The following is a 27,344-nucleotide window of genomic DNA, read 5'->3' as shown; positions in this document are numbered from 1 at the left end:
GCGCCGAAAAAAAAAGTACATTTCACCGAAGCCACTATAATGTTTTCGCATTCCCACGCGTAAGCTGTCCTAAGTGTTTCTGCCGAATTTTACTCGCTCAAGCAGAACCTATTCCTCTCACCGTCGACGGTAAAATAGACTTGAATGGGAAGCTCGACAACGCCGTGATCTTGTCGTCACGTGATGTGTTTGCTCTGCAACGAGGTGCTCGACCGCTTATTCGAGTGAATATTCTCCCAAGGGCTCTCAGATAGCCGCGGCAGTGCCCTCAAGGAATATAGGCCAATTCACGCTCTCTAGAAAAGCATGCCATAAGCTGTGTGGTTCCCCTCATTCTCTTTATTATTATATTTTTTTCCTTTCTTCGCTCCTTTTCTCCGACGTTACTTACCCAAGGCACGCACCATGCTCCCCAAGCATCATCGCCAGAGTGCAACACTGGCTTTGTTGACCTTCTCATCTGTTTGCTCGTGGGACGGGGCACCAGTGAGAGATCGATATGGTCGCTGTTACTCTTCTTTCTATGCAGAAAGTGTCCCCCCTCACTACAGTATCATCAGTCTCATCACCGTCTCGGGTCATGCTGTCTCAGCAGCCAACTCGTAAACATAACGGGCTTTCTTTCTTGGATTTATATATTACCACAGACATTCACCTTTACAGACAGCGGGTAGGTCTCGCCTAGTTTCTAAATGGTAACTTTGCACTCTTCGCGCAGTGACACTAGTTCAAGAAATTAGTAGTTGACTTTGCTGGCCAATATTGGCGCCTCACTTATGGAACTATTCATTAAGATATTTTTCCAGACATCTTACAAGGCCACCTATTGCTCTCCGCAAGGCTCTTCAGTGACACGGTCAGTGCAATCTTACCAACCGCGCGCTGGCAGTATTCTGTAATGTGATTGGTTCTTTGTACGGTTCCTGCAAAACCACTACCCTCATTTCGAGACAGAAAAGGAAAACTGAGGAAGAAACAGGTTAACCTAATACCAGTCAGACGATAGCTGGAGAAATTCAGATTAGCACTCGCGAACCAACATAACGTTTTAGAAGATAAGGTTAATGATAGCATAGAGGTCGTGGTCAACGTATGATAGCGTGAAAAGACGAAAGACAAAACAAGAGGATTGCACTTGGAGGAGCTGGACATGGGCTGGGCGCGGGTGTTGAGCTCAGCAAGTTGAGTTGCGAACCATTGTCATGTGCACATGATAGTCGCATAATCACGATGGTACAATGTGCCGTTAAACAAACTCGACGAAAATTTTCAACTTTCTTTTACCAATGCGAAAACTACTCCCGTATGTCCTACATTTTTACAATATCGTGTTCCTCCATGATCTCTAGTGTCAAGGCTTCACAGCATTCTTTTTTTCTTTCAGACAGCGGCATGCATGCGCAGTCGCGGCATTGAACTCCTAAATTGTCAAAAATTTCCTTGAGTTTTTTTTTATTGAAATGAAAATAAAATAAGTTTAAGAGACGTAGTCACCTTATAATGGTGGCGGCTACTCCTTTTCTGTGTTTATTTATGCCTCTCAAGCCGTTCCTTTAAGGAAAGGCAAGTTTTTCCAATACAAGCCTTGGCACAATTGAAATAAGAGTATTAAATACGCACCCTATTCCGAGGGCATTTCATGAAGCGCTAGCGGTGCTGTTTAGTGGAGATATTAGTCAACTTCCTATTTTTTTTCACACGTTTGTAACTTTTATGCAGGCATAGTGAAATATTTAGCGCGCACAATTGACAAGGACACAGTGAAGGGGCAAACACGACCGCTTATGTGCTCGTGTGTCCCCCTTCACCGCGTCCTTGTCAATTGTGCCCGCTAAATATTTAACAATGAATTCGTACCAACTCCCCAACTATCAGTTCTTCTGCAGGCGTTCAAAAGTGGGGCATACCACATGGAGACCGGCTTTCCTGCGCATTTTCAGGACACTGTTAGAAATTCTGTGCATATACTGTATATCCCTTACTCTATTTGGCGTTTTCTGCATCTGCTGTTGTACAACGCCCCACAATGATTCTTTTTCACAGTTAATCAGCCGTAGTTAAAAACATGCTTCTGCCAGACGCTTAGCCTGACCATATAGGCTCAATTTTGCCCTGTGATCATAAGCCGTCTTTAGGTCTTTGTTTAAGCATGACACAAGTTCACTCAAGTGTATCACTTGAATGAACTAAGCAGAAGGCTAAGTTAGTTCTAGGCTTGTACCGCAGCAGATAATTCGCTCGCAAGAATACGACCACATAATTAAAAGTCAAGGCGGTAGTAATTTTCAACAAGTCTCCTGATCTCACGAACTGTGGGAATCAGTATTGCGAAGTGTTGTGCAGGTAGCTAGCTGGCTGCCCAGCATTGTTTGAGACCCCGCATAGCGTTGCCTGGTAGACCAACGTGTTTGCGTAAGGCGAGCAGTTGTGTGTCATTGTGTGGCAGTTGAGCATCATTTCTTTTCTGGCCGTTCGACGCAAGTGTACAACATGCCGATTGTTAATTCGGTTCTACAGAGGTAATGCACGCGCGAAAGTAAGAGAAACGCGGATTGTGACGACAGCTGCGACTATGTCATACAATTTTACGTACCTGCCTATGTCACGTATATGGCGTATGTTAAAGCGGCGATTACATCTGAACTCACGCGATGAAACGGTAAAACCTGTTCGACATGTGCTGATTATGAAGGAAGCACAATTTCGAGAAACTTCTGAGCAGCGTTAACTGCTCAGAAGAATGAACTGGAGAATCTGGACTGGTACCAAATACTGCGCAGTGTAACACAGCGTCTCAAAGCGGCAGGGAAGAGTGCAAGAGACTATCACCATGCGACGCGTGCGCATAATGCCTCAAAGAGCTAGCTGGCTTTGGCACGAGAGAAGTATGCGGGCGATCTTGTTCCAATGTTTAAAATATCGGGCTTCTGTGCTCGAAGACAGAGGTTCAATGCCACAATCGACCGCGCATTTCTCTTTGTTCAAGAGGCCCATACAGAGGCGAGAGATGGACGTACCTACATACAACAAAGTGTCAGAAAGGATACAAAGAATGCATCCATATAGGAGGGAGTGGGCTGAAGCAATGCAAGGGTAATTGGTCATCACGTGCAGATGCCATTTCCCTTCAGTAGAAGGATTTACTCTGCATCAGCCTTGTTTGTATTGTACTGCTGCAGCTGATGTTAACAATGACGACGACAATGAATCATGACGATCCCTAAAATCTATGTTTCACTCTGCTGTGGCGGTTGTTTATTTATGGAAAGATGCGAAAGTACTCGCGTATAGTTAAACACACGTTAAACACACGTTAAACATGCGCACATTAAACAATTGTATACGTGGCCAGGATAATGTCACAGCGCAGTTCACTGCAAATAACGCTACTGTATTTGTTATATTTCATAAAATATACTGTGCCATCGAAGGCATGAGCTTATCTCTCAAAGGAGGTAAACGTTATTCATAGGCACACGTCGTTTCCACGTTGAGGCCTGTAGTATTCGCCGGTGTAATAGCCCAGGCACAATAGTGTAGGGCACTCGTCATGCCATGCCGAGGAGGAAGTTAATTAGCACAGAATGAACATTTTGCGGTAGAATGTATGTTCGCTTATCAAAGAGAGAAAAAAAATACATCCTTGGTTTTATGACATCATGCGCCGTCAAAACCGCGCCTTTGAAGCGATGACAAAAAAGAAAAACATTATTCAAATCTACATTTCTAAGCGCGTGGGATATTTCCCTCGAGACCGAGAGAGACAACCGAGTCACTTTGAATTGTCAGAAAAGCGCTTTGCAAATGGAAAAATGTGCAACTTCGCGACATGCGTAGTGTAGACTGCACTAAGCAATTCAAAAATGTTTGGCTACGTCGGCGGGAAAGCAAAGCAGAGAACAAAAGGAATCTCTAGAAACACTGCGACATCTTTCTTTCAATTCTGGCTTCTCCTGATTCGGCCTCCCCCCCCCCCCCCCCAGCCTACAATATTCAATAAAAAAAACATAATACCGGTTCCACACTAAAACATACTTCCTTGTTAAGTTGCAGCAGGTGACTGCAGTAACTTGTTTCCGTGGCAGTTGAACTTTTCGGCTAATGTGCGCTTACTTATCCAGAGAGTTTCCCGTGAAGCGTGAGAATAAATCAACGACTGCGCCCCTCTTACGTACGAGACGGAGGGTTCCATAGACTCCCTCGTTACAGCACAGGCAAGCTCTTGAACGTGATATGCCTCTCTAAAGGGCAATCAATCTAAAGAATTTGCACTGTCTCGGTCGTTTGTTTGATCACGGATATTTTTGTATGGTATTGTCTTCTTCAGGCATTGTATTCGCGCGGGAATTATAGCATCAGTCATAGGCGTAGGTATATTTTTACTGATATTTAGGTCGTCAGCTCCTTGTCTTGTATTATTATTATCGTGAAGAAAGCTTGCAGGGCGTGAGGAAAGAAATTATTTTCTGTTTAAACCTACTGCCGAGTACCAACCTGAACGTTCACGACTGGTTGCCTGGTCAGGTTTTGTTAGGAACGCTTAGGAGTGCAATGCGTAAACGAGGAAGCCTGAAGCGGTTTACTTATTTATTTATTTATTTATTTATTTATTTATTTATTTATTGATTTATTTATTTATTTATTGTGAATGCTTTCAGGGCCCGAAGGCACGACAGAGAGGAGGGGTATGAATACAAATGCGTGCAATGAAATGTCATTATCATGGGCGATATTAATATTAACCTTTTAGATACATCCAATACACTACTTAATGATCACGTTAGCTGCCTCAATGGGTTCGGATATGAAAACCTAATTACTCTTCCGACTCGTTGTCCCACGGATAAAAAGGGCACGCTTATCGACCACATAGTGTCAAATCTTCTTACTAACCCTGACTGTGGCGTTGTCGAAGCTTCAATAACCGATCATTACCCAACATTCGTGCGCTTAACTTCTAGTGCTCGCATTATCGATGCAAGCTTCACCAGAAAGAAGTTTAATTCGTCAATTTTTATTGAATTAATTGCCGCTTCAGACTGGTCCCCAGTAATGGTATGTGATAACCCTGAAACTGCCTATAATACATTCTCACAAATAATTTCTAAAGCTATTTCAGATTCCACGGTACTATTGAATTGTAAAAAAACGTTTTCAGCTCCTCGTAACCCATGGTTATTCACCAGTTTGCTAAATTGCTTAAGGAAAAAAGATAACCTTTACAGAAAAACAAAAAAACAGCCATTTAACACAGCACTTCACGAAAGGTATAACAAATATTCTAACTTACTAGGAAAACTGCTCAAACAGGCTAAAACGGCGTATTATGAAAATGAAATTAAGTCTGCAGGTAATGATGTCAGAAAGCAATGGAAAGTATTAAACTCTTTTTTAGGTCGGTCGAATCATAATTCCGAAATAACTATGATACAATCGGGGGATCTTCCCCTTGATACTCCCTTGGATATTGCAAACTCCTTCATTAATTCCTTCTGTGCAGATAACGAAGAGTGCGAAGATTCATTGACCGAGACTTACCCCCGTGTGCCCCATAGCTTTTTCCTTCATCCCGCAACACCCGAAGACATAGTCACAGTCATTTCAAGTCTAAAATATACAGGACCTGTCTCGATAACTTCAGCCCATCTCTCATAAAAACGATAGCTTACCTAATATCTGAAATATTCTGTCACATAGTGAACCTTATCTTTAAAACAGGAGTCTATCCAAGTTCTTTGAAGAAAGCCAAAATAATCCCTGTTTTCAAGAAGGGAGATAAGCGTCTAACATCTAACTACCCCCCTATAGCTATACTTTCATTCTTCAGTAAAATAATCGAAAAACTAATCGTAACACGCTTATCAAGCTATTTATCAAAATTTTGCATCCTATCACCAAATCAATTTGGGTTTCGGGAAGGTTACTCAACTGATTTGGCATTAATATTTCTAACAGACAAGATTCGGCAGGCAATTGACACTGGAAATTACGCTGGTGCATTATTTATTGACCTCTCTAAAGCATTCGATTCACTTGTTCATAACATCCTTTTTGCTAAATTAGACTCTATTGGTATAACTGGCCCGGCACTGCAATTACTACGTAACTATTTGAAAGATAGAGAATACACTGTATCAATCTCCAGCACTTACTCGCACCCTAAAACAACTAACATTGGTGTACCACAAGGATCTATATTAGGACCTCTCTTGTTTTTAATATACATTAATGACCTGCCAAAGTACCTAAAGTCCTCTGACTGTATCCTTTACGCTGACGACACTACCATCTTCTCCTCAGACAAAAGTATTCATTCATTGATGCGTAAGCTTAATCACGACGCGGCAAATATTGTAACCTGGTGCCAACAAAACAAACTACACATTAATACTGCCAAATCTAACTTCGTCATCTTCTCAGCTAAACAAAAACATATCTCAGTGTATCCATCGCTAACCTTTGCCTCCAGTGTACTTTATCCTACTCATAGTGCACTGTTTCTTGGCGTCATATTAGGTAAACACCTAAAATTTGACGAGCATGTTTTATCCTTAACAAAGAAGGCAGCATATGGAATTAGAATATTAATTAAACTTCGCAATTTCTTTAATATGAAGACACTCATCTCCCTCTACTACGCTTTTATTCACACGCATATTAACTATTGCATATCATCATGGGGAAACACGTATTCGACACATTTATCGCCACTACAGCATACCCAAAATCAAGCAATTCGCATCATTACACGTAGCAGCTACACATCGGAAGCATCTCCATTGCTCAGATCTAACGGCATTTTATCGTTACAGAAACTAAATAAATACTCACTTGGAATACTTGTTTATAAATCTGTCAACGGAAAGCTCCCGTTCCCTATAATTACTACCAGCCAGTATCCATATTCCACGTCTACCCGTTTCGCTTCTACCAACAGCTATTTACTACCAAAACCTAGAACTAATTATGGTAAATTTACTACTAATTTTTCAGCCACATTACTTTGGAACTCATTACCGTGTCATATTAAGATATTCTCTCATTTTTACACATTCAAATCAAACCTTCGTAAATTTTTGCACTCAATATAACAATTTCATCGTTATCATTATATTAATAAGTGTTTTGTGTCGTTAAATATTTTACAGCGTAAGCTAGTGACTAACTTAATATGGTGTCTTTTGTGTTTGCATATAGCTGCGTTGTATTTATATATCCTACTCATTTGTAATGGGAGGTCCCCTGTACAGCCTGTTGACTATGGGACCTCCCTCTGTATGTATGTATAATCCCCATTTGTAACCTGATTATTATACAAATAAAGAACACACACTTGATAAGAAAAGACGTTACAAGGAGTTTTCCATTTTCATTCTGTATGGAGGTGGGAAGGTGGTTCCATTCGGGAGTTGTTCTTGGGACGAAATAATCATAAGTTAGTGCGACATGGTGGCAAGCTTACTTTTGCAAAAGTGATCGGTTCTAGGTGAAACGTAGCAAGGTGGGGGAAAAAGAGCGACTTTCAATACTTCATTGTAACCGTAGATTTTGTGAAAGAAACTAAGGTTAAATACGTGCATGCGGTATGCTGATCACTTGCCCCTACGTTTTATTTTATTTTACTTTAATGGTTGTGCCGCTTATGGTGGCGGCACGTGGATGAAAAAGTTGCCGATTCGCCGCACGTACAGAAAGCAACGCAGCTCAACGGCACCCGCTCACTGCATACAAAAGAAAAGAAGTAGAGAAGTTACCTGCTGCTCCATTTAGTGTCATTGAGGAAAGCCACGCTCGGGCCGCTGATTTGTTTAGGGAGGGAGGTATCTGCAGTAAAACTTGCTGCTCGTTCCACCAGTAATTTTACAGGCGGCGCGGCAGCGCTGACGCTGTGTCTGTGTGGCAAGCAACGTAACAATAATGAGCAGCTCGGAAAACCAACCGCACAGGCCAGAAATTGTAGGAACTCGGCGTGCAAGATGCTCTGAACATTGACGCCTGCTGGCTCGAACGTGAAATCTAGGATGAAAAGAAGCTCAGAGTCGAGGAAACGAAGAGTGCACGCGTAAGAACACGTGCTATGGGAAAGGGCGAGAGAAAAAGTTTGGGTTTATTACCTTAGTTTGTTGATCGCATAGGTGAAAGAAGAACCGCTCTAAATTTACAATATACACTTCACGACGTTAGCACGGGCCCTCTTGCTTCAAAACCGTTCGAGATGCCTTTAAGAAAAGAATTGTTGCAAACGACAAAATGTGTCTCACCTCACCCTTTCTATTGGGAAATGTGGGACATCACTTTGCAGGAATGGGTCGCAGTGTATCTGGTCTAAAAAATTGCTTCCTCGGCAACACACGGGGAGGGGTGTACATTTGACAGAAACAATCTTCAAAAGGCTGAGGTGCTTAAGTACCTCAACCTTTTTGATCACCCTACAACTTTTGTCTCGACGGGCACTTCGACAGATGCGTTCAGACAGGCACGAAAGAGGCATGTAGACGTTCTCTCGCCTTTCTTTTATATTTATCCTTCCTATATCCTTCATTCTTTTATCTATGATATGACTAAACTGTGCTCATAGCCTTACCTTCAAAAAAGGGACATTTTCATATTTGAAATATACAAGTAAAATTGCATAGAAAGAAAAGCTGATTTAACCTCCCCTACAGGGCCCTTTGAAGTCATGTGCTGACAAGCTCTGCGGATTGCATATTGCGAAAAAGCGTTAAGTCCCTTTCCTTACGTCCACAAAGTGAGCTTGTTACTCGATATGCTAGTTATCGTTTGAAAGTATACGTTTGTTTGCTACGCCTTTCATTGCCATAAATACTGAGCAGTTCCTGTATCTTTAATTATACGTGCTTGCAAGCCGTAATTCTGCTATAGTAAGTATATATATAAAAGCTATAAATATACAAGAAGAAATAGCTAATTATGAAGTCGAAGTTGCGATAAAAGTGGTGTTAGAGGGTTTGATGCGCCAAAACCACGATATTCTGATGAGGCGAAACGTAGCGGTTGACTAAAATTTGACAACATGACGTTTTTTAACCCGCACTCAAAGCACCGTACACAACCGTTCTTGAGCTTGGCCGCATAAAATTGGTACCAGCATGGCCATAGTTTGAGCCCGTGACCTCACGCTTAGAGGCTCAACGGCATAGCCAATAAGTCACCACGGCGGGTAAATAACGACCAAAGCATGCATTACATTTGGCGAGGAGTGGAATAGACTCCCTCGCCTGCCTCCACTGTGCATTGACATTCTTGGCAATGGTACAGGAAAAGGCAAAATCCCTATACTCACACAGAAGAGTCGTCTTAGGAGGACACTGGCGGGAAACACTTTAAAAAGTCGTACTTTTAAGACATCCTTCAAAAGAACGAAACGGCAACAAAATACTGTAAAAACTAGGCCTACAACGATGCTATTTGTGAAGGGATTTTTTCTTTGACTATAATGCTCCGGTGGCGTTAAAGAATATCTGAATGGTCACTCCACCAACCGTCCTATATATAGTTCCTCCCTTCTCCTTCCTATAATATTCTATGCGTAAAAAAAACCTATCTTTACTGAAAGAATAAATTACGGAATAACGAAAAACGAACGTTCAGGTTCGTAAAGGCTAGATAGAGTAATGATCAATATCGGAGAATTTGCCCGCTTAACATCGAGTATACTGTTCCAGATGTCAATAGGAGAGCCCTTCATACTACGGCGGACGTACACAGCTTTTCTATAGTGGTGAGGATCATACTGAATATGCACCTCCCTTTTAATGTGTCAGCCGTAGTATGGTCATGCGAATGAAAACCCGTTTGTTGACTTGTGTACATCAAAAGAGGGAAGAGGAGTGGAAAGGCGGCTGACGCAGGTGGAAGGGCAGGAGGCACCTGACGGATGAGGTGCGCGCCAAGAGCTGGAATGCGACGCCGTATAGCTGGTGGTGAGCCCGTGAGCAGATGCGCTTCGCTCCAGGGCAAGTCAGGGCGCATGTCGCGCGTTCAAATAGTCGCGTTAGTGACTGAGGTTGTGTTATCTGTGTGTATAGTTAAAAGTAACGATGGACGCCGCACCTGATACGAGGAACAACTGATGCTAATGTATTACTGTTGCATTAATTCTAGTGATCAGCCACATTTTTTTTTTCAACAGAAGTTGCTATAGCTCGCTTCGTGAAGTATCATGCGTGTTTATAACTGTCTGCTTAGCATGTAGTGACGTGTTTCTGCTATATTCCTAATAAAATGACCATGGGCCACATGATGCCCTTTCGTACTTGTTAGATGTCAAAATAAGAACTTCAGGTTCGTCACTCATTTCAAATGCTTTTTATGGGTATTCTTCTTTAATCATATCAAACTGACCATGATTCCGCTAATTGACTGGTACGCCAAAGCAAGTTTCGATGTTCTCTTTTTTTTTTCTTTTTCGCCAATCCACCGTAACATCTTCCTATTACTGCCGTTTTTGTGAGCGGCTTACGTCTCCCGCAGGGCTTTGTGCACGAATACAAGACGCAGAAGCAGAAAGGCGATAGCCATCAGTGGAGCTGCACCAGAGAAATTCGCTCCTAGAGCTTGGGGTCCCTCACAGGAAATTGCCTAAACCGAGAGAAAAGAAGCATAAAACAAACAGTATGAAGGTTCGCAAAGGCAGCCAGCGCTGCTACTCCCTAAAGACAGCCAAGAAAGAACGAACACCGAAAAATAAAATATTCCCGGAATTGATGCACCTAACGAGATTCGTTATATAGTTAACCCAGAAAACGGGAAAAGAAGTTAACCCAGGAAGTTTAAGTATTGAGATTGTTTCCAGGCCGGAAATGATAACGAAGTTACGCGATGGAAGGAGGAAGGGGAGGGAGGAGGAATGGAATTATAACTTACTGGAAGAGAAGTACGTTAGGCCGCAGTTATTATACCTCAAACTCTCAGGTAACAAATCATTTCTATGGCAATGAAAAGTGAAATTCTCGGCAGAAACTGTGCCGTGCGAAGCCTGTCATTTTCTGGTGTCCACCTTGTTTCTGCGGTTTCAAAATGGTGGTCTGTTATGGCGGCTTTATGTGTTTATAAAATTACAAGTGCAAGATAGTCAGGAGGAGGAGGAGGAGGAAATAACTTGAGGAACCCCTGAGGAACCCCTCCCCACCCACTCTTGGTTTAGTGGTCGGCAGCGGTCGCGGGCAGCACCCACGTTGGGACGGGAAGCCCGTGAACCTCCGGAAGATAGTCAGTCCGTCATCTTCTCGCATAGTGCACGTAGGTAATTTTGGGGGCGTCGCTTATAGTAGTGAAGATTGCCTACTGCATACTTGCTATTCAAGTACGCTGCGTTTCTTTGAGGCTTATTTCGCTTTCATCATACGTGCCGTACACAAGATTCAACAATTAACGAATGCCGTACTGACTATTTTATCTCAAGCTTACTTGCTCCTAAATGGTTGTTATATGTGCTGCTTGATTCATCATCATCATCAGCCTAGTTACGCCCACTGCAGGGCAAAGGTCTCTCCCATACTTCTCCAACTACCCCGGTCATGTACTAATTGTGGCCATGTTGTCCCTGCAAACGTCTTAATGTCATCCGCCCACCTAACTTTCTGCCGCCCCCTACTACGCTTCCCTTCCCTTCGAATCCAGTCCGTAACCCTTAATGACCATCGGTTATCTTCCCTCCTCATTACATGTCCGGCCCATGCCCATTTCTTTTTCTTGATTTCAACTAAGATGTCATCTACCCGCGTTTGTCCCCTCACCCAATCTGCTCTTTTCTTATCCCTTAACGTTACACCTATCATTCTTCTTTCCATAGCTCATTGCGTCGTCCTTAATATCAGCAGAACCCTTTTCGTACGCCTCCAGGTTTCTGCCCCGTAGGTGAGTACTGGTAAGACACAGCTGTTATACACTTTCCTCTTGAGGGATAGTGGCAACCTGCTGTTCATGATTTGAGAATGCCTGCCAAACGCACCCCAGCCCATTCTTATTCTTCTGGTTATTTCAGTCTCATGATCCGGATCCGTGGTCACTACCTGCCATAAGTAGATGTATTCCCTTACCACTTCCAGTGCCTCGCTAGCTATCGTAAACTGCTGTTCTCTTCTGAGACTGTTAAACATTACTTTAGTTTTCTGTAGATTAATTTTCAGACCCACCCTTCTGCTTTGCCTTTCCAGGTCAGTGAGCATGCATTGCAATTGGTCTCCTGAGTTACTAAGCAAGGCAATATCATCAGCGAATCGCAAGTTGCTAAGGTATTCTCCATCAACTTTTATCCCCAATTCTTCCCACTCCAGGTCTCTGAATACCTCCTGTAAACATGCTGTGAATAGCATTGGAGATATCGTATCTCCCTGTCTGACGCCTTTCTTTATTGGGATTTTGTTGCTTCATTTGTGGAGGATTACGGTGGCTGTGGAACCGCTATAGATATCTTCCAGTATATTTACATATGGCTCATCTACACCCTGATTCAGTAGTGCCTTCATGACTGCTGAGGTTTCGACTGAATCAAATGCTTTTTCGTAATCAATGAAGGCTATATATAAGGGTTGGTTATATTCCGCACATTTCTCTATCACCTGATTGATAGTGTGAATATGGCCTATTATTGAGTAGCCTTTACGGAATCCTGCCTGGTCCTTTGGTTGACACAAATCTAAGGTATTCCTGATTCTATTTGCGAGAACCTTAGCAAATACTTTGTAGGCAACGGACAGTAAGCTGATCGGTCTATAATTTTTCAAGTCTTTAGCGTCCCCTTTCTTATGGATTAGGATTATGTTAGCGTTCTTCCAAGATTCCGGTACGTTCGAGGTCATGAGGCATTGTGTATACAGGGCGGCCAATCTTTCTAGGACAGTGTTCCCACCATCCTTCAACAAATCTGCTGTTACCTGATTCTCCCCAGCTGCCTTCCCCCTTCGCATAGCTCCCAAGGCGTTCTTTACCTCTTCCGGTGTTACTTGTGGGATTTCAAGTTCTTCTAGCCTATTCTCTCTCACCTTATCGTCGTGGGTGTTACTGGTACTGTATAAATCTCTATAAAACTCTTCAGCCACTTGAAGTATCTCATCCATATTAGTAACAGTTTTGCCGGCTTTGTCTCGTAACGTACACATCTGATTCTTGCCTATTCCTAGTTTTTTTTTTTCAATGCTTTGAGGCTTCCTCCGTTCCTGAGAGCCTGTTCAATTCTATCCATATTATAGTTCCTTATGTCCGCTGTCTTACGCTTGTTGATTAACTTAGAAAGTTCTGCCAGTTCTATTCTAGCTGTAGGGTTAGAGGCTTTCATACATTGGGGTTTCTTGATCAGATCTTTCGTCTCCTGCGATAGCTTACTGGTTTCCTGTTTAACGGCATTACCACCGACTTCTATTGCGCACTCCTTAATGATGCCCATAAGATTGTCGTTCATTGCTTCAACAGTATGGTCCTCTTCCTGGGTTAAAGCCGAATACCTGTTCTGTAGCTTGATCCGGAATTCCTCTAGTTTCCCACTTACCGCTAACACATTGATTGGCTTCTTATGTACCAGTTTCTTCCGTTCCCTCCTCAAGTCAAGGCTAATTCGAGTTCTTACCATCCTATGGTCACTGCAGCGCACCTTGCCGAGCACGTCTACATCTTGCATGATGCCAGGGTTCGCGCATAGTATGAGGTCGATTTCATTTCTAGTCTCACCCTTCTGGCTCCTCCACGTCCACTTTCGGCTAACCCGCTTGCGGAAAAAGGTATTCATTATCCGCATATTATTCTGTTCTGCAAACTCTACTAATAACTCTCCTCTGCTATTCCTAGAGCCTATACCATATTCCCCCACTGACTTGTCTCCGGCCTGCTTCTTGCCTACCCTGGCATTAAAATCGCCCATCAGTATACTGTATTTTGTTTTGACTTTACCCATCGCCGATTCCACGTCTTCATAGAAGCTTTCGACTTCCTGGTCATCATGACTAGATGTAGGGGCGTAGACCTGTACAACCTTCATTTTGTACCTCTTATTAAGTTTCACAACAAGACATGCCACCCTCTCGTTAATGCTATAGAATTCCTGTATGTTACCAGCTATGTTCTTATTAATCAGGAATCCGACTCCTAGTTCTCGTCGCTCTGCTAAGCCCCGGTAGCACAGGACGTGCCCGTTTTTTAGCACTGTATATGCTTCTTTTGGCCTCCTAACTTCACTGAGCCCTATTATATCCCATTTACTGCCGTCTCATTCCTCCAATAGCACTGCTAGACTCGCCTCACTAGATAACGTTCTAGCGTTAAACGTTGCCAGGTTCATATTCCAATGGCGGCCTGTCCGGAGCCAGGGATTCTTAGCACCCTCTGCAGCGTCGCAAGTCTGACCGCCGCCGTGGTCAGTTGCTTCGCAGCTGCTGGGGACTGAGGGCCGGCGGACTGAGGGCCGGGGTTTGATTGTTGTGTTCATATAGGAGGTTGTGGCCAAGTACAGCACCAGGGTGGCCACTCCTGCTCTGGTCAGAGAGTGCGTTACCGGTTCTGGTCACCGGGATCAGGCCGCACTCCAGGCCTGCTTGATTATCATCACTCATTTATGGCACATCTAATGTCACTTAGATAGGTGTGGTACACTCTGCTTCTATTTCATGAAGGGAAACGCCATTGCATTATAGTCTCCTAAGAAAGTAAGTTCCCGTGATAAACTCACTTTCTAGATACCAACTGACAAACACTGAGACTTGTATCACAGACAAGAAAGCATGAACCGTACTACCATATCTCGATTGCTTGTTTTTCTTGCCTACACTGAAGGTGGAACTCAAGAAAGCATGGATTTCCACGCGTTTCATAGTGTGTGGCGTCCCTTGCGGAGATGTTTGGTACGAGGTAGGGAAAATAATTCCGGCGTACGTCAGCAGAGAATGGACCATTTTTGACTCAGCCAAAGGCAATGCCAACCGCACATTTGTTGAACGAAAACAAGCGCTAAGAATAGGGTTACACGAAGGATAAATTGAGTGTCGAACTGTATCCTGTGCAGGCAAGTTAAAGTCTTGGAGCGCTTATTTGTTTCTTATGCATCATGCGCCAGCTCTCCGTTTCGCAGTTTGTTCCCAGAAGCATTGCCGAGTTGTTCGGAAGCGCCCGTTCGAACCGGCGCTCATTCATTTTCTGCCGTCGGCATTCCCAGCCGTGCTCACGTTTCATCAGCCTCTCAATGCCTCGAACTTGGAAAGGGCTGCAGAGGAGCTCTAATTGGTCGTGAAAGATTTGTGCCTGCGGCCACATTTCAATAGAAAAGGCGAGTCAAAGCGCATTTCAGGTTTCTAAGGAACTACCTTACCTTAGCACTTCTCAACTCATCACCGCATAAACAAAGAAAAACAAAGTGAGAAGAGAACCTTAATATATCTAATTAACGTGTGATCGTCGAGAGAGCAGTCTCTTATCGTATTCACAAGGGCCTACGTGCCTTTGATGATCAGCTGGATCTCCGATTGGTTTTTCCTTTTTTTTTCGCATGGCTTAAGCCACTCTTACGAATACTTCGCGAGTCCGCGAACATATATAGAGAAATGTATCTATCCTTCCTAATTTGGTCGTTTCGCGTCATCTTACAGAAGATATAAGAAGCACCTAGCACGAGTCCCGACTTGATGTATTCCCATTGATGAAATGTTTCATGCCGCGTGCTTCCCTCAGGCTAAACGTACGGGGGCTTCAACTTTCAGCTGGCATAAGATACACAAGTATTGGCGCGAAAACAAAAAAAGGAGACGTCGCATGATTGCGCAGTGTGGTTGAATTTTGGGAGCTCATAGCTAAATTCGTAGAAAACTCCACTACTACTATCGGTAAAGGCTTTGGGGATCAAAGACTGTAGGTGCTTCAGCAGTGGTCGCGTGTAAATGAAATGAATTGGTTAGTGGCCGCCGCTAATGGAAGCCGAGAATAAATGTCACCGGCTTCACTGAAAAACCGCGTCATCTAGAAGATGTTGCGAACGAATTTCTATTCATCTTGCTTTCTTCTAGAGCGCCGTGAATATTTTTTTTATAAATCCAGCTACCTGACCATTGAGTATTTCTTTTTTACTCTGCCTTCCCGAAAACTACTACGCAGACGACACAGCCAGAACAGGTGAACTTTCTACATGAGGACAGCACTGGCCAAAGAAAATTGGTAAACCAAGCGAACAATGCACATGAAGTAGGTAAGACTGCAATCGAAAGCACATTAATCAAGATGATTACGTTTACGGGTTCAGCCAACTGAAATAAGCATATTAGCTGGGGACCTATTTAGATTTTGACAGTGACGAGTCAGGCTGAGATCATGTTAAGAATAGAATATATTTCTGTGCTATTTTTCTTCCTGGAACACGAATTTAAATTTAAAACGCGCCCATACACTCTTAATCTCGTTTCACAAAAGTTCCACTAAGTAGGTGGAAAATAATTGCAAAAATTTTTCTACTAAATCGATGCTATGTCAAAGGAATGTCCTTATGCTTCGATGGAGCTTCTTCCCACTGTATAGTGCACGCCACTCCTAATCTTGTTCAACATAAAGTTAACTTAGTGGAACACCTTAATTTTGTTCTACCTAAGTTTCAACAAACTATGTGGATCATATTAGAATTTTGTCCCACTTACATAGCAGGACTTACCTGAAACGAGATGAAGAGCAATGAAATATTCCGCTGTGCATTATGTGTTGTTTTTTACAAAGGTAACCCTCAGTATGTTGCAGAAGTGGTTTCCGACTTTGCAATTGTTCCGCGAAAAACTAGTGAGTCATCATCACTGCCATTTATCAAGCTCTCAAACGTCGAAAGGGCATTATATTAGCGGCGGAACGAGTACGGAATATATTGCGAACAATTAACGAAAACGCCCACCGACAGAAAAGAGCAAAAATGGTAAAGCAAGTACTGTGCACTTAGTACTTACGAACTGCTAACCTTAATTGCGCGAACATGTCTAGTTCCACGGGACTAAAGAAAAAGCATCCCAATCCGATGTAGTGACAACCCTTATTAGGCAGCTGGATCTACAGCCGTATAAACGTTGCAGGGGCCAATTCGCCTACATTCGCGCCGAAGGAGGAAAAAAATTGGGAGTGTTTTCTAGAGCTGCAAACAGCGTGAATTTCTATAAAGCGTCCTGTGTAAAACAATGTTTGAAAGAAGACTATGAAGGGAACGCCTATCAGCCAAACCTTGAAGAGCGCGAGCATGCTTCACGGCATACATGCTGACTTGCCCGATCTTGAAGAATGTAATAAAACAAACTGCTTTGTACTCTAGCGATTCCACACGATTTGTCGAGCTAATCAAACCAATATTCCATTATATAAGCATGCAGGTGGGCTTTGACATAATTAAATTTTTGTAAGTGACTTCGTTTGTGTGAACATTACGAGGACTCAAGGGAGGGTAAATGCAACCTAATGTAGAGCTAGTTGTAATCAATATCTCACGACCGACAAAAAGTGCCCTGAACCCCATATATTAAGGCAAGGCTAAGGAAGTGTACTGACACAATCAAAGAAATTACAGGTGTGTAAGAATATAATTTTTATGGTGCAAGAAATTTTGCATACAACTGGAGTACGTAATTTACCGTGAAGTCTAATATATATAGACTTTTAGTGCTCAATAAAAAACAAACTCAGGTAGCTTTATCGCTCTTTTTTGCCTTCTTCCATCTCTTGCTTCAACCTGCCTGTACAATTCCAAGTCTTTTACGTTTTATTTTCGTAGACCCTTCGTCAAGACCCAACACCCCCCCACACCCCACCCCCAATATGGCTATTAATTGAAGTCTCCAACGTCTGAGAGATGTGAATGCAGCTTCACCTCACTTTACGATAGATGTGGTATAAAAGGGGCAGAGGTTATTACGATTATGAGACCTACGTGTGGAAAGACACCCGCGCGAAGGCTTTGTAACACCACGTAAACATACTGGCGCTCCGTTTTACTTCAGTCTTGAGTGGACAGCGAACGGAAACGTTTTGCTTGAGCGTTCTGATCATGTTCACCCTGACGCCATGCGTTGAATACGAAAGGCCTAAATGCCTGTGCGCACAATCTCATCAGTGCTAACGTTTGTGCTATTTCTACAAACTAGGCACCTTGTCTCATATCTTTTCTAACACAAAGACGCAACCATATCTTCGTCCAAAAAGGCGGTTAGAAACAAATAAAACCAAAACAGTTGGGCCCCTTAAACTCTTTTCCAATGTAGTCTTGTCACCGATTCTTTGAATCTAGAAATTCCTGGTTCCTTCACAAACCCCTCTACTCTTTTTCTGAACTACGGGTGCGTAAGGAAAGGAAGCCTCACTTTCACGAATTGCTGAAGAGCCTGCGCTAGATCTTCCCGGTTCCTCTATCGGCACACATGCCAGTGTAGTGTTATCGCGGAAGCGTTGCCTCCTGCCGTCTAAATAATTAACTTTTATTCTCATATCACTCTGAAGCTATTCTCTAAACACGCAGGAACAAGCAGGAATAATTTTGGAAGCAGTTTCTTCTTAACGCCCACTATCAAGGCCTGCACAAATCTGTCTTATTTAGAAGAGTTCCTAGAGTATATTTTCGCTGTCTCGCTCAGGACATAGGACGCAGTTTCTTTAGAGTATGCGGTGATACATTTATCCCGGTACTCTTAACTGACTCATAGGTTACCTGTAAAGTGAATTTCAGGTCTTGAGTCTATCTTAACGCAGCTAATAATACCCCTCAAGCACTCCGACCACTCTCCTTACGCTCTTTCATACATAGCGGCCGACCAAGCATTTCACAATTTCATTTTCCACTGTGACCAGACTGTCACCTGTACTGTCGCCATGAACCTACTCGACAGCCTCCCGAAGTAGACCTTTCGCAGCGATTTCTAATTATTGCCTTTATTTCTGCCGATTTGCTATGTTTGCCACTTTTCTAGCCTAACTATTCCTCCAACTCCCCTAGAGCCCTCGACAGCAGTTCACTTCCCTTGGCACCAATTCTGATATTTTAAAAGGAAGCTTTAGCTCGGGCCCAACTCCGACGCAGTCTATTCAAATACATGTAAAACGCAAAAACGCTTTTCTGAGATAACCCCTGGACCGACTTTACTGAAGTTTGTTGCATTTGAGAGGGAAAGTTAGGTTATTATGACTTTTGGAAACGGAATTATAAGGCGTCAAATTTGTTGAAAGAATTTTCAAATATTCGAAAGTTAAAAAAAATTGAAGCATGAAGTTTGCAAATTAATAGCTCTCTGTCAAGACGATATATCGCGGTTCTGAAAACAATATTCAAAAGACCATTCAAAGCGGACAAATTCGGTACGTTAATTCATGTATTATGTGAATTTGTTACGTTGCGTACAATGTTTCAGCAAAAGCTGCATTAACACATTGCTAAGGTTTTTGAGATCCATGTGTAACATATCAATTTTGTCCGCTTTGGATGTGCTATGAGATGCAATTCACAGAATTGTGATATCAATTTTCATTGCTGAGTTACGGAGTTGTAAACTTGATAGTTTCGTCTTCTGAAAATTTGCGATTTCTGGTAATTTTTAGTAAAAAACTGACTATCTAAATCGAAAATTCGGGACCAGCATTCGCTATATCTTAAGTTTTTCTTTTAAATGCAACAAACCTCGACAGTTTTGTGGAGTGGTTTCTCCATTTACATGTATTTAGATAGGAGCAACCGAGCTAAAGCTTCCTCTTAACTTGGCCGAGCGAATATATAGTATATATCACCTGCCCAAATCCGCTGCTTTTTTAAATGTCAATTTCAATGTGTAAAACTCCTGTTTGATATATTATCAATACATTCGTCTGTTTATCTCAATAACGCTACGGTAATCATTATTCGTTTCTTGTATCACTGCACGGTCCTTAGTATATAGCCCGGTTTAATCATTATCTTCTGTATTCTGTCGAGCGGCCGCAGAATGCACTGTTTACGTACAGGACTCTTCGTGGGGTAAGAATTTGGTTTCCTGTTAAAATTGGATTAGTTTCTCGACTGACAGTGTCAGCGGTGACACGTTGTTCAAGTCCTGTGTCAACTTTATTTTTAAATACCTCCAGTAAGACCACAAAAATGGACCTTTTGCCCTTTCATATGCAAAAGCGTAATTGCCCTTGAAAATTCAGGAAAGTCACTTTGTTTAGGAACCGCTCCTGCAAACGCCAAGTCAGTCGCTAAGCGTCCACAGAGATGACACTGCCACAGCGCCAGAAAACATCCCGCACTCTTGAAGGTTCGCTGTCATTGAAAATGTTCATACGTACCAAGGCACTTCATTCCATCCATGTGGTACCCGCCATACCATGTGATAATCTTTGAACTTAAGTGGAAATTTTAGCTACAGATCTCCTAAGTACACGAGAACGGACAAATAGCTTTTTTCTTCTTTTTTGCAACCACTCTAATGATTTTGATGAGGTTTCGTGGTTTAGAAGTAAATCGTAGTACTGGAGAAAGTCTATCTTCAAATTGTGCGGGTAGTTTTTCAGAATTTTTTTTTAATGTTAGAAATTCAAGAAACTGAAGTATCAAGCTTACAATGTTTTACTCAACAATAATAGAAGTGAATCCTGCAAATTTGTAAACTACACCTCATATTACGTTTAAAAAGGACAGAATTGATCTATTACGCACCAGTCTGAAGTGTACTGCTAATTTTTTCGTAGGACTATCTCATACTCGTAAACACTGCAACAACTTCACATAAGCTGTAAGCCCATGTATAAGTCCTTGCCTTGAGACGAATGAAAGATTCCGTTTACAGAGTTACTATACGTGTCTTCGTGGCAGAGTTGCAGATTCGTAAACACCTGGCTTTCATTTATACTACGCTGACCAATATTTGGCAACCTGAATAGAAAAATTCTGGTCCTACAAAAATTCTGCTTTCTACAGCTATTATAATTAAGTTTCTTTGTTTGTTAGAATGGAACAATCTTTATTCAAATCGAATCTGCGTATGTTCTTTAAAGCATTTATGTGGTTTACATGCTCCTGAATAGTAAAAACATAGTTATCCACGTGATCCCCACTTGCCTTGGGGACACACGGCGTGATGGGCTGTTCGCGGAAGGTATCTTCGCGGCGCTAATCTCTGTAGCGAGTACCCGCACCGCGTCATCAAGTTACGCAACAAAGGCTAGCATAGTAATTCCTAAGGCAAGAGCAAATCTCTTGCTGCAAGCGAATTTCCCCTAATAAATAAAATTCTCTCGATAAACATCAAACTTTCGATGCCGGTTTAACACGTGAATCTGCATACAGACAGGGAGAGTATACGATACGTTGTACAGCTTGAAAGAATTTCAGCCAAATGCAAGACCTAGTGAAATCACAAATCCACTCTACCACACAATCATTGATTACGCACTTTATTTGATCTGCAGCGAGAAAAATTCGGCTGGGAATGTGACGACGACTGATAGCTCACGTGGGAAAGTACTATACACGCATACAGTAACACCTCCGTGCGGGCGTCGGAACACTTTCGGGGTCGCAAAGCTGCACTGCGGAAACGCCGGTCAACCGAGCCCTCCATGCCGCGCCTCTCTGCTTCGCGTAGTGCAAAACAGAAGGCCCCGCTAGTGGATGCAAGCACCATGGTATCTGCTCGTCGGAGTTGCGCTGCGGTGGGAATTTCCTGGAACTTTCGTGCGCGGGAGGCTTTGTAATATGCCTTCGGTCGCCACGGAAGCAAAGCGCTGTGCCGAATACGTGCACTGCGCCCAAGAAGTCACAGGTGCAGCTTTTTTTGTTTGTTTGCTTTACGCTGTTGTTGTCAAGTATGCACAGCTCGAGTCACCCGATGTCAAGCTGTAACGGCATACTGTTGCAGTATGTGTCGATTCGCGTAAGCGCTCGCATCAACTCTGATACGCGGCCCCGAAACAATGGAGCAGATGATAAATCGAACTCATATAAGAATTAATAATCCACTGGCGTTATCAATTAGACGGAGCTTTACAGGCTCTGGTACGGGTCGCCACACACGCTGTTGGCGCAAAAGTACATTTCGGGACATGGCCACCTGTAAATAGTTCGATTGAACGAATTGAGCTTCAGTGGTTAAGGGCAAGAATTTTTCGTGTAGAGCGAGAAGGATGCACAGCAGCAATAAATTCGTTTGTTGACATTCATTGGTCTATATATATATATATATATATATATATATTGTAGTGGGTAATATGCATGTGGCACTGTGCGGACAGCCTCCGCTGCGGCGCGAGACACGAGCGCGGGTTGTTGATGCGAAGCGCTAGGACTCGTGATCTAGAGCTACCTGCGATCCCTCGAACGAGCTACAATAAACCCCATTTCATTTGGTGGAGCTGCGGGGTAACCTCGAAAACTGGAACTCCGAAGCCGGACGCTACCGACTGCTGCGACCATGCCTGACGAAACCACCCAGGAAGATGCACCACAGCCTCCGACGATCATCGTTTCCGGTGCATTGCGCCAGCGTGATCCTGCCATCTTTAGCGGCACCGATGATCATGACGTGGAGGATTGGTTGTCATCTTACGAAAGGGTGAGCCAGCATAACAAGTGGGACGACATCACGACGTTGCACAATGTGCTGTTTTACTTAACCGGCGTCGCGAACCTCTGGTTCCGAAACCACGAACACGATTTCACAACGTGGAGCAGATTCAAGACAAGTTTAACAGAAGTGTTCGGGCGCCCCGCTGTGCGCAAGCTTCGCGCAGAACAACGCTTACGGGGGCGCGCGCAACATCACGGTGAAACGTTCACAAGTTACATCGAAGATGTCATTGACCTGTGTAAGCGCGTGAATCCGTCAATGGCGGAACAGGACAAGATAAAACACATTATGAAAGGCATTGATGAGGACGCATTTCAAATGTTGCTAGCGAAGGATCCGCGTACCGTGGCCGAAGTTATCAACTTGTGCCAAAGTTTTGACGAGCTACGGAAACAACGCATCTTAGCTCGGCGCCCACCGCCTACGGAAGATTCGTTAGCAGCATTGGTTATTGGCGACAACCACACAACTTTGCTGACGCAAATAAAAGAATTTGTGCGCGAGGAGGTCGCGCGACAGCTCTCGATTTTGCCGACCACGGAGAAGCCTTCTCAATATTTGGCTCCAGCGATCCGACAGGTAATTCAAGAGCAAGTGACCGAAGCTCTTCCACCTCCGTGTCAGCCGGCTCCTGTGGCCGCGCCTCTGACGTATGCTGAAGCCGCTGCACGGGCGCCTCGTCTGCCGGGATTCTCACCTCCGCCTTCAGCGCCTCTCCAGCCGGTGTTCTCTCATCCGCCCTCGCCTCGCCAGCAGGTCGCTGGCTTTTTCAGCGCACAGCAGCAAGGTACAAATCATTGGCGCACTCCTGACAACCGCCCCATATGCTATGCCTGCGGTACACCGGGACATGTAGCGCGCTTCTGCCGCCGGCGCTTGCCGGCCTTCGTAGGCACCGCGCGACCACCCAGCTCCGGCTTCCGACCTTTCCGTATGCCTTCACGACCACCACCGGCAGTCTACGCTGCTGATGACATACCAGCACCGCAGTCACAGCTCTACAATACTCGTCGCTCACCTTCCCCTCGTCGGGGCTCACTCTCACCCATGCGTCGTAGGCCCAGTGCCAGTACTACTGAGGCGGAAAACTGATTTCCGCAGTTCCTGAGGCACGAACTGCGTCATCGTCGGAACATCAAAGTCCTCGTTTTTCCCCCGCTAACGTTATTGAAGTGTCGGTTGATGGCATCAAATGTCTTGCGCTCGTCGATACAGGTGCTGCTGTATCTGTGATTAGTGAGAAACTTTGCCGTGAATTACGGAAAGTGACCATGATGCCTTCGGTATTATTGCTTAGAACAGCCAGTGCACAACAAGTTCAGCCAGTCGCTATGTGCACTGCCAGGGTGTTGATTCGAGACATTTTGTATTCGATTGATTTCTTTGTGCTAACTTGTTGCTCCCACGATGTGATTCTCGGTTGGGATTTTCTGTCGCGCCATCACGCGGTCATTGACTGTGCACGTGCTGAGGTTCAGTTCTCCGTTCTATGCGATTTGCCATCTCACGACTTTCAAGTTCATGATGTTACCAGGATCTGTGTAGCTTCAGATACTGACCTTCCCCCTCACAGCGCGGTATTTGTCCCTCTTTCATGCGCATCGCTTGCCGAAGGGACGGTCATGTTTTCACCCGCTGCCGTCTTCATTCGCCGCCAGCCTATATTGTTGCCTTTCGCCCTCCTCACGGTTCACCATGGGGCTGCAGAAATACTGATTTCTAACCCAAATTCGTACACTTTGGCTTTGCACTGTGGCGAGACTATTGGTACCATCCAGACTGTGGACGCTGACGTTATTGTGCAGTTCCCTGTTCCCGACGACGTGGATACTGCCAACGTAACAGCACTGGCACCCCATGTGCCATCTAACCGAGTACCACCGGATGTTTTTTGTCGCTCTATTGCCGATGACCTCGAGCCGACACAACGTGAGCGGCTTATTACTCTTTTAAATGATTTTCACGCCTCTTTTGACTGCAACCAAGCATCATTAGGCCGCACGAGTACCGTCTCTCACCACATTGATACGGGACACCACGCACCATTACGCCAGCGTCCGTACCGTGTGTCATCCACCGAGCGTCGTGTCGTCGCCGAGCAAGTTGAAGACATGCTTGAACGTGGTGTTATCAAGCCATCCTGCAGCCCTTGGTCATCTCCTGTAGTACTCATTAAGAAAAAAGATGGCTCGATTCGTTTCTGTGTGGACTATCGTCGCCTCAACAAGATTACACGAAAAGATGTCTATCCTCTACCGCGCATAGATGACGCCCTGGATTGTCTTCATGGTGCCGAATTCTTTTCTTCTTTGGACTTGCGATCGGGCTATTGGCAAGTGCCAGTGGATGAATCCGACCGCTCGAAGACAGCTTTTATTACGCCTGATGGCCTGTATGAGTTTACAGTCATGCCATTCGGCCTCTGCAATGCACCCGCGACATTCGAAAGGATGATGGACAATCTTCTACGAGGCCTCAAATGGAAGACGTGCTTGTGTTATTTAGACGACGTGGTAGTTTTCTTCCCTGATTTCACCACTCACCTCTCTCGTCTACGCGAAGTCCTTACTTGCCTTACCACCGCCGGCCTTCAACTTAACTTGAAAAAGTGCCGCTTCGGAGCCCGCCAGCTGACCATACTTGGCCATGTCGTGTCCAAAGACGGCGTCCTTCCCGACCCTGACAAACTTCGTGCTGTCGCAGAATTTCCGCGGCCGACTACAGTGAAAGAGCTCCGCAGTTTCGTCGGTCTTTGCTCTTATTTTCGCCGCTTTGTGCGCAATTTTGCCTGCATCATCGCTCCCCTGACGAAGCTCCTGGCTGGCTCTGGTGACCTTCGTGACTGGACTCCGGCATGTGACCAAGCCTTCACCACTTTGCGTCGTCGGCTTACCTCACCGCCTGTTCTACGCCACTACGACCCGAGTGCACCGACTGAAGTTCATACCGACGCCAGCGGCGTTGGTCTTGGGGCCGTCCTTGCACAACGGAAGCCTGGCTTTCCAGAATATGTGGTTGCATATGCGAGTCGTGCTCTCACGAAGGCAGAATCCAATTATTCTGTCACGGAAAAAGAATGTTTAGCTATAGTTTGGGCCTTAAACAAATTTCGCCCTTACTTGTATGGCCGTCCGTTCGACGTTGTGACAGACCACCACGCGCTCTGCTGGCTTGCGTCACTGAAAGACCCGTCGGGGCGTCTTGGACGTTGGGCTCTTCGGATCCAAGAATTTGACATTCGCGTCATTTATCGATCCGGGCGCCAACATTCTGATGCAGATGCGCTCTCCCGTGCGCCCATGCGATCCTACGGAAGGCCACCTTCATCCATAGAGTGCCCGGTTTCTACGCTTGCTGTTACTGACATGCCGTCTGAACAGAGAAAAGATCCGTGGATTCTGTCTCTCATTGACATTCTTAGCAGTTCTTCAACGTCTACATGCCCTCGAGCCATTCGTCGCCAAGCCACCCACTTCGTGCTACGGGACGCCATCTTGTACCGCCGAAACTATCAGCCCGACGGTCGCAAATGGCTGCTAGTCCTCCCTCGCCATTTGCGTTCCGACGTATGCACGTATTTCCATGCAGACCCACAACAAGCTCATGCTGGCGTCCTGAAAACCTACGAGCGGCTCCGCCAGCGGTACTGCTGGCGCGGCATGTATTCTTATGTCCGCAAATACATTCGGTCATGTGCAGCCTGTCAGCGACGCAAGACATCTTCTCATCCGACAGGCCCTCTGCAACCTTTACCGTGTCCTGCACGTCCTTTTGATCGGGTTGGCATCGACCTTTATGGGCCTCTTCCGTGCAGTGCTGCCGGAAATCGTTGGATAATTGTCGCAGTCGACCACCTGACAAGATATGCTGAAACTGCTGCACTTGCTTCGGCTGCTGCTCGCGACGTCGCCGCATTCATCTTACGGCATTTCGTCTTACGGCACGGCGCACCGCGAGAACTACTCAGTGACCGAGGCCGTGTCTTCTTGTCCGAAGTTATTAATGAGCTACTCGCCGCGTGCCGCACTATTCACCGCACCACTACGGCGTATCACCCACAAACTAACGGTCTAACGGAACGATTCAACCGCACCCTTGGGGACATGCTCACCATGTATGTTGCGTCGGATCGTTCAAATTGGGACGATGTCCTCCCTTTTGTGACGTACGCATACAATACCGCCGTTCAGGCTACCACAGGCTTCTCACCATTTTTCCTTCTTTATGGGCGTGAACCATCCACTACCCTCGACACCGTACTACCATATCACCCGGATGCCTCTGAATTCACCCCTCTTTCCGAAGTTGCTCGCCATGCTGAAGAGTGCCGCCAACTGGCTCGCTCGTTCACGTCGGATACCCAAGGAATCCACAAAGATCGCCACAACAACGATCAGCCCACACAGTCCTTCGCCGTGGACTCTCACGTCTGGCTTCGGCTGCCCTTCCAAGCTCCAGGCCTTAGCCCAAAGATTGCTCCGAAATATCAAGGTCCCTACCGGGTCGTCGCGTGTACTTCGCCTGTCAATTATGTGGTCGAACCGGTGACGCCATCTTCGGACAAACGCCGCCGTGGCCGCGAGACTGTTCACGTCAGCCGCCTGAAGCCGTACCACGACCCCCTTATCCTATCATCGCCTTAGGTCGCCAGGATGGCTCCTCTTCGCCCCGGGGGTAGTTGTAGTGGGTAATATGCATGTGGCACTGTGCGGACTGCCTCCGCTGCGGCGCGAGACACGAGCGCGGGTTGTTGATGCGAAGCGCTAGGACTCGTGATCTAGAGCTACC

The sequence above is a fragment of the Dermacentor andersoni genome, chromosome 5 (assembly GCF_023375885.2).
Source record: "Dermacentor andersoni chromosome 5, qqDerAnde1_hic_scaffold, whole genome shotgun sequence".
In the NCBI taxonomy this organism is placed as follows: domain Eukaryota; kingdom Metazoa; phylum Arthropoda; class Arachnida; order Ixodida; family Ixodidae; genus Dermacentor; species Dermacentor andersoni.
Note: the sequence above shows the minus strand (reverse complement) of the source record.